Below are 6,804 nucleotides of genomic sequence, written 5' to 3'. Positions count from 1 at the left end.
GCTTTTCTCTCTGTGTCATAAATAAATAAATAAATAAATAAATAAATAAATAAATAAATAAATAACTTTTAAAAAACCATGACAGCAGAACCAGTGTCTCAATAGTGTTTCATCTGTGAAACTTTAAAATACTAACAAAACAAAACACAGTGATTATCAGACTTTTTAGAATCTCAGGATTTGTGGGTTGCAAAGATCGTATTTTACCTTCTAATTTTTAGTGTAGGTCTTCCTCAACACTATTTTTAAACATTCCAAGATTTGAGAATTCACTGTCCATCTATTTAAAAGCTTAATTATTGATACCATGGAAATGAATGGCAAAGTCAGATGTATGTATGATTAAAATGAATGTTGTTTATTTTCCTATGGTGGCAGACATTCTGTGCTAAGCATCTACTCCCACATTTCTCTCGTCTAAGGTTTCCTGATTTTTAAGATATCTACTTTTCAGGATCAGATTTCACCCCTAGTCCTGGAAATGCAGATCTAAGGACAATTATAACACTTTTAAGAGTGAATGACTCAACGTATGTATCTTAATTCAGACCAATGAGAGCAAACACAATTTTCCTGTGGACTTCTGGGAAAGTTCAAGCTTGCTGTTCTATTAATACTTCCAGAGGCAGCCCTGTCTCACCTTGACTAGATGGTTCCTCTTCTAGATGTGTGGCCTGATGTTGCTCTAAAGATAAAGCTACCAGTTGGAAAATCAGACATAGGAAAGAAAGTAGAGCCTAGAGCACCACAGGAACCCTTACCATTTGCTGCCATCAAGTCATGGAAGTGTAAATTTGGTTTCTTAATTCAGTTTAACTCATGTGGGACAAATACATACTGAGTTCCTAAGAAATATTTAAAAGTATGTGAAATAGAAAACATATTGCATGCGTTATAAGGCTAATCCTATCTACGTAAAGTCAAAAGTCAAACTCCCTATGACACATGGACTGACAAAAATCTTCTGACATTTTTTTCATGTTCTGTAAATTTGGCTCTCTTATTCATAATTAAGTACATGATTTATTGGCTTGAGTTGGTTGAGCATCCAATTGAGATTAAAGATTCCCTGCATTAGCATGCCTAATAATTTCCAACTCTGACTCATTTATATTAGTTTATGAGACACAACTGAATCAACATTTCGGTATTTTTTCCCTCATGTAAAAAAAGAAGAGCAAATATATTGGAAGCATTTTGAAAAGGAACAAATATAAAATAGCTGAAAAGAGAATACCACAAAAATAGAATTTGGGGCCATATTATTAAGTAGATGTGAAGAGTTACATGGATATGGATATCCATATCCAAGATGCACAGTTCATGGATATCAATAGATTAATCTACTATACTATAAGTGCACTGTGAGGACAAAGAGACTGTTGGCATTCCCTGCTAGTGTCTCTGAGGTGTCTCTGCTTTTGCCTAAAACCTAGGAGGCACTCAAGGTATATTGCTTTAATGAATAAATGAAATTCCAAAGTGCTGGTTTCAAAATTTAATGTCCTTATGAAGAACAATATGTCTTTATTTTAGTAGAGAGCAGCTAGAAGGTAAGAACATCCAATAGAACATCCAAGAGTCCTATCTGCTCTATTCAGGCTTTTTGGTTTTGCCATGAAAAATACCAGAGAAGTTCATAAAACAAAATTTCTGTCATTATATTTAATGCTCTAATATTTATTTAAACTTTTCAACTCATTAAACTAAAAATATTGTATTAAATGAGTTTGTGCATAAAATAAGCCCTTGCTTTTTCTACCCCCAGCTGCCTGTACATCTCCTCCATGGCGCCATCCATTCTCTGCTCAAGGATGTCTCTGATAGATGCACAGGTTTTATAGTTGCTTTCACAAGGTTAAAACTTCTTGGCTCCCTCTCAAGCATTAAAGTCCATATGGCACATTCTGTCCTGCCACCTGGGTAGTTTCTATTCCTGACCCCACCCAGGAGAGATCAAGGGCACAGGAGACTGGAAGTGAAGGGCCCCATTTGACAGGACTGCATGGTGGTTCTCCTGCATCCATACTTTCTGGGAGGGGTGGCTCTGTAGTGCTAACTCCTAATACCACAGGGTGTTGGGGTGGGCTATTCAGAGGTTGCTCCCTGGACCTTTTGGGTCGGTGTTAGAATCCTAGTCTAGGCTGTGGGATTTCTCTAGATCCTTCATTCCAAGTAAAAGTACCCAATGACCCAAATGACAAATCTCCCAATCAATTCATCTTCAAATCTCCCTTTTACTTTATTCCCTAAGTAACTGACCACAAAGCACTGTGGTCTCTAGGCCTTAGAGTTTTATTTTATTTTATTTTATTTTTTTAAAAGATTTTATTTATTCATGAGACACACACACAGAGAGAGAGAGAGAGAGAGAGAGAGAGAGAGAGAGAGAGAGGCAGAGACATAAGCAGAGAGAGAGAAGCAGGCTCCATGCAAGGGAGCCTGTTGTGGGAATTGATCCTGGGACTCCAGGACCATGCCCTGGGCCAAAGGCAGATGTTTAACTGCTGAACCATCCAGGGATCCCCAACCTCAGAGTTTTATTGAACCAGTATGTAATATCCCTCGTTTTCCTCGGATGACTTTTTTTTTTTCCGTAAAACATACTCTTTTCTAATATTAATATTGCTGTGCTGAATTTATTTATTTCCCTAGAACAATATGTTTAGTCTCTTTATTTAAATATTTTCTATTTTTCTATTTAAACAATCTAGAGTTTATTTTAATTCTACCTGAATATGTATGTCTTCTGAAGTATGTTTCATCCATTATGATGTTTGAAGTATATGAGTTTTATTTTTTTGTATATTTTTTATTGGAGTTCGATTGGCCAACATATAGCATAACACCCAGTGCTCATCCTGCCAAGTGCCCCCCTCAGTGCCCGTCACCCAGTCACCCCAACTCCTCACCCACCTCCCTTTCCACTACCCCTTGTTTGTTTCCCAGAGTTAGGAGTCTCTCATGTTCTGTCACACTCACTGATATTTCTCACTCATTTTATCTCCTTTTCCCTTTCACTATTTTTTATATTCCCCAAATGAATGGCATACAATGTTTGTCTTTCTCCGGTTGACTTACTTCACTCAGCATAATATCCTCCAGTTCCATCCACGTCGAAGCAAATGGTGGGTATTTGTCATTTCTAATGGCTGAGTAATATTCCATTGTGTACATAGACCACAGCTTCTTTATCCATTCCTCTTTCGATGGACACTGAGGCTCCTTCCACAGTCTGGCTATTGTGGACATTGCTGCTAGAAACATCGGGGTGCAGGTGTTCCTGCCCTTTCACTGCATCTGTTTCTTTGGGGGTAAATACCCAGCAGTGCAATTGCTAAGTCATAGGGTAGTTCTATTTAGGTTTATTCCTAGGTACCTTATGCTTTTGGGTGCAATTGTAAGTGGGATTGACTCCTTAATTTCTCTTTCCTCAGTCTCATTGTTAGTGTATAGAAATGCCACTGATTTCTGGACATTGGTTTTGTATCCTGCCACATTGCCGAATTGCTATATGAGTTCTAGCAATCTTGGGGTGGAGTCTTTTGGGTTTCTAGGTACAGTATGTCATCTGCGAAGAGGGAGAGTCTGACTTCTTCTTTGCCTATTTGAATGCCTTTTATTTCTTTCTGTTGCCTGATTGCTGAGGCTAGGACTTCTAGTACTATGTTGAATAGCAGTGGTGAGAGTGGACATCCCTGTCGTGTTCCTGATCTAGGGAAAAGGCTCCCAGTGTTTCCCCATTGAGAATGATATTTGCTGCAATCTTCTTGTAGATGGCTTTTAAGATGCTGAGGAATATATTTTTTTAAATATTAACGCACTTTCTTTTTTATTATATTAAAATCAGGCAATGGTCTGACAATAAAAAGGCTGCTTATGGAATACTGTTATGTTCAACTTTACTTACAGGATGTTAAATCCTTAGAACTAAGGTACCCCCCAGAAAAAGATTAATGAAAACATCGATTGCTTTTCAGACTGGATAGTTGCTGCTTCAAAAGATGGTTTTACACAAACACTAAATTAAAAACAAAACAAAACAAAAAACCTTTAGAGCACAATGAATCGCTTTTATTTCGGTATGCATCCACATCTCAGCATTTAGTGGTCCTGAGCAGAAAAGTGGAAAAACGCAGCAATTTGCCAGGAAGTCAAGCCCGTCAATTTCGGAGATCTGCTGTGCACACTGAGTTCTTTCTCGATCCCTACTGAGGACCATGGGATGCGGGTCCCCCAAAGCCAAAGTATGCCCCAAATCCAAGGTTCTTTTCATTCCAGTTGTCAGATTCCAAACTAGACCCAAATGGATTGTAAGATGACCACATGAGAACCCTGTTTAAAACTTCTTCAATTGTTAAAAGCAAAAACAATTACAGGAAAAGAAAATTCATTCAGAGGGACCGTGTGTGCTTGCAAGTGTCTTCTGTGGCCTTTCTCCAAGTTTTACCACCAAGCACTTTGAGAGCTGGCAGGTCTGAGTATCCCTGGTGACTGTTCCTTTCACTTTATCAAAACCTGAGCTAAAAAACGGCATCAGCTGACAATGACAGCAGAGGGTGGCAGGGCTGAGGACCCAATATTCATTCCCAGGCTGATGGAGAGTGAGTAAATGTGATTCCAAACTAAACGAGGGGAGTCAGAGACTCTTTCCAACCTTACCTGATGGTTTCTGGCCAAAGCAAGGAAGTATTGGGTGGTGATGGTGCAAAAAGAGACTTGAGGAAGGAAAAAGCAGCACCCTTCGATTAAAGTGGGGGAGAAGATATGGGGAAAGCCCTGAATTCCCCACCAAAGGCCAATTTCAGAGGGGAGCAGAGAGGGTTACAATTTATGCTTCGGCCGAGGGTGGTCATGGGAAGTGGACAAAGGATGATGGCTTGGAGGCGGGAGGCATCATTTAAGACTTGAAAAAAGAAACCAGGGGTGCAGCTGGAGCACCCCTGCACACCCAGCAGTAGTCCCACAGGCTGCGACCTGAAGCCTTCACGCCTATTCTAGCAAGCCACCCCAAGCTGGAGGGCTGTTGCAGGGATGGAGGGGTGGGTGGAGAGAGGGAGGGAGGGAGCCAGCAAGGGGAGAAGGGGAGAAAGCAGAGACTCCAGGCCATGTAATCAGCAGCAAGGTGATTGTATGATGTGTCTTTTCACAGTTATTGGAGTTCGGTTAGATGTGCCCCACCGGTTATGATGGGAATCAATTTAAATAGACTTTCTTGATCCCAGAAGTTCAACTATGTGGACAGTGGTTACACTCGACAGGATGATTTGTTATAGCACAACTTATATATTTCAAATGGACAAAAAATTAGAATCGTTTACAGTATCTTAAGATAAACTGCCTTTGAATGGGAGCCTCTTTTCCAGTACTTTTGAGGTCTACAAGACGTATCTAGAAAATATACTACTCTGGAAAATGACTGCTTAAATCGAATGGGGGGGAGGGGGAGGGCCTGCGGTTTCTCTTTTTGATTAATTGCTGTAACACTGTCCTTCCGGCAGCTGAGGGAGTTTCATGTTTTCTTTAGACATCATTAGGCTCAGGAGCTCTTGCAGGACAACTTTGATGCTATATGAATTCTGCCATTTTGCTAGCATGGATATGGCTCTTGGGTCCACCACTCCATTAGAACTATTAACTCTGTTCATATTAATTTTTGTTACAGTTCTTACAAAGGGGGGGGTGCTTCTGGGTATTTAGGTCCACATTCTATTTTAAGGCTGTATATTCGGTTTTCATAAATTGTTCTTGGAGGCCCAATCATCATCCCTGTCCATCTTGTAAATGTCATGTCTTCATCATCTTCTAGACCCCAGCTAACTGTGTCATCTCCTACTCCTTTCTGGCCTTCTTCCAGTTCTTACAACAGTCGAAAATTGCGAGGGACTTTTACAGTCATGATGGCAGCCGTGGTGGCTGCCATCTTGCATCGCTTTCTGATGCTGAGGAATATTCCCTCTATCCCTATAGTCTGAAGAGTTTTGATCAGGAATGGATGCTGTATTTTGTCAAATGCTTTCTCGGCATCTATTGAGAGGATCATATGGTTCTTGTTTTTTTTTTTTTTCTTGTTGATTGCTTTATGAGTGTTGAACCAGAACCAGCCTTGCATCCTGGGGATAAATCCCACTGGGTCATGGTGAATAATCTTCTTAATGTATTGCTGTATCCTTTTGGCTAGTATCTTGTTGAGAATTTTTGCATCGGGGTTCATCAGGGACATTGGTCTATAGTTCTCCTTTTTGGTGGGGTCTTTGATTTTGGAATCAAGGTGATGCTGGCCTCATAGAATGAGTTTGGAAGTATATCATCCCTTTCTATCTTTCAGAACAGCTTTAGTAGAATAGATATTGTTTCTTCTTTAAACGCTTGATAGAATTCCTCTGGGAAGCCACCTGGCCCTGGACTTTTGTGTCTTGGGGGGTTATTGATGACCGCTTCAATTTCCTTCCTGGTTATTGGCCTGTTCAGGTTTTCTATTTCTTCCTGTTCTAGTTTTGATAGTTTGTGGTTTTCCAGAAATGCGTCCATTTCTTCTAGATTGCCTAATTTATTGGTGTATAGCTGCTCATAATATGTTTTTAAAATCGTTTGTATTTCCTTGGTATTGGTTGTGATCTCTCCTTTCTCATTCATGATTTTATTAATTAGAGTCTTTTTGCTTTTCTTTTTAATAAGGCTGACTGATAGTTTATCTTTTTAATTCTTTCAAAGAACCAACTCCTGGTTTGATCTGTTCCACAGTTCTTCTGGTCTCTATTTCATTGAGTTCTGCTTGAATCTTTATTAACTCACTTTTGCTGG

The 6,804-nt window shown here is 39.8% G+C and overlaps 1 pseudogene; it reads right to left on the bottom strand.

The window, feature by feature from the left end:
* Positions 1 to 5,462: 5,462 nt before the first annotated feature.
* LOC112656026 (ubiquitin-conjugating enzyme E2 variant 1-like) lies at positions 5,463 to 5,923 on the bottom strand (annotated as a pseudogene).
* Between the last annotated feature and the right edge of the window lie 881 nt (positions 5,924 to 6,804).

Source organism: Canis lupus, chromosome 22 (assembly GCF_003254725.2).
Source record: "Canis lupus dingo isolate Sandy chromosome 22, ASM325472v2, whole genome shotgun sequence".
Classification (NCBI taxonomy): domain Eukaryota; kingdom Metazoa; phylum Chordata; class Mammalia; order Carnivora; family Canidae; genus Canis; species Canis lupus.
Note: the sequence above shows the minus strand (reverse complement) of the source record. Positions and strands in the feature narration are given on the sequence as shown.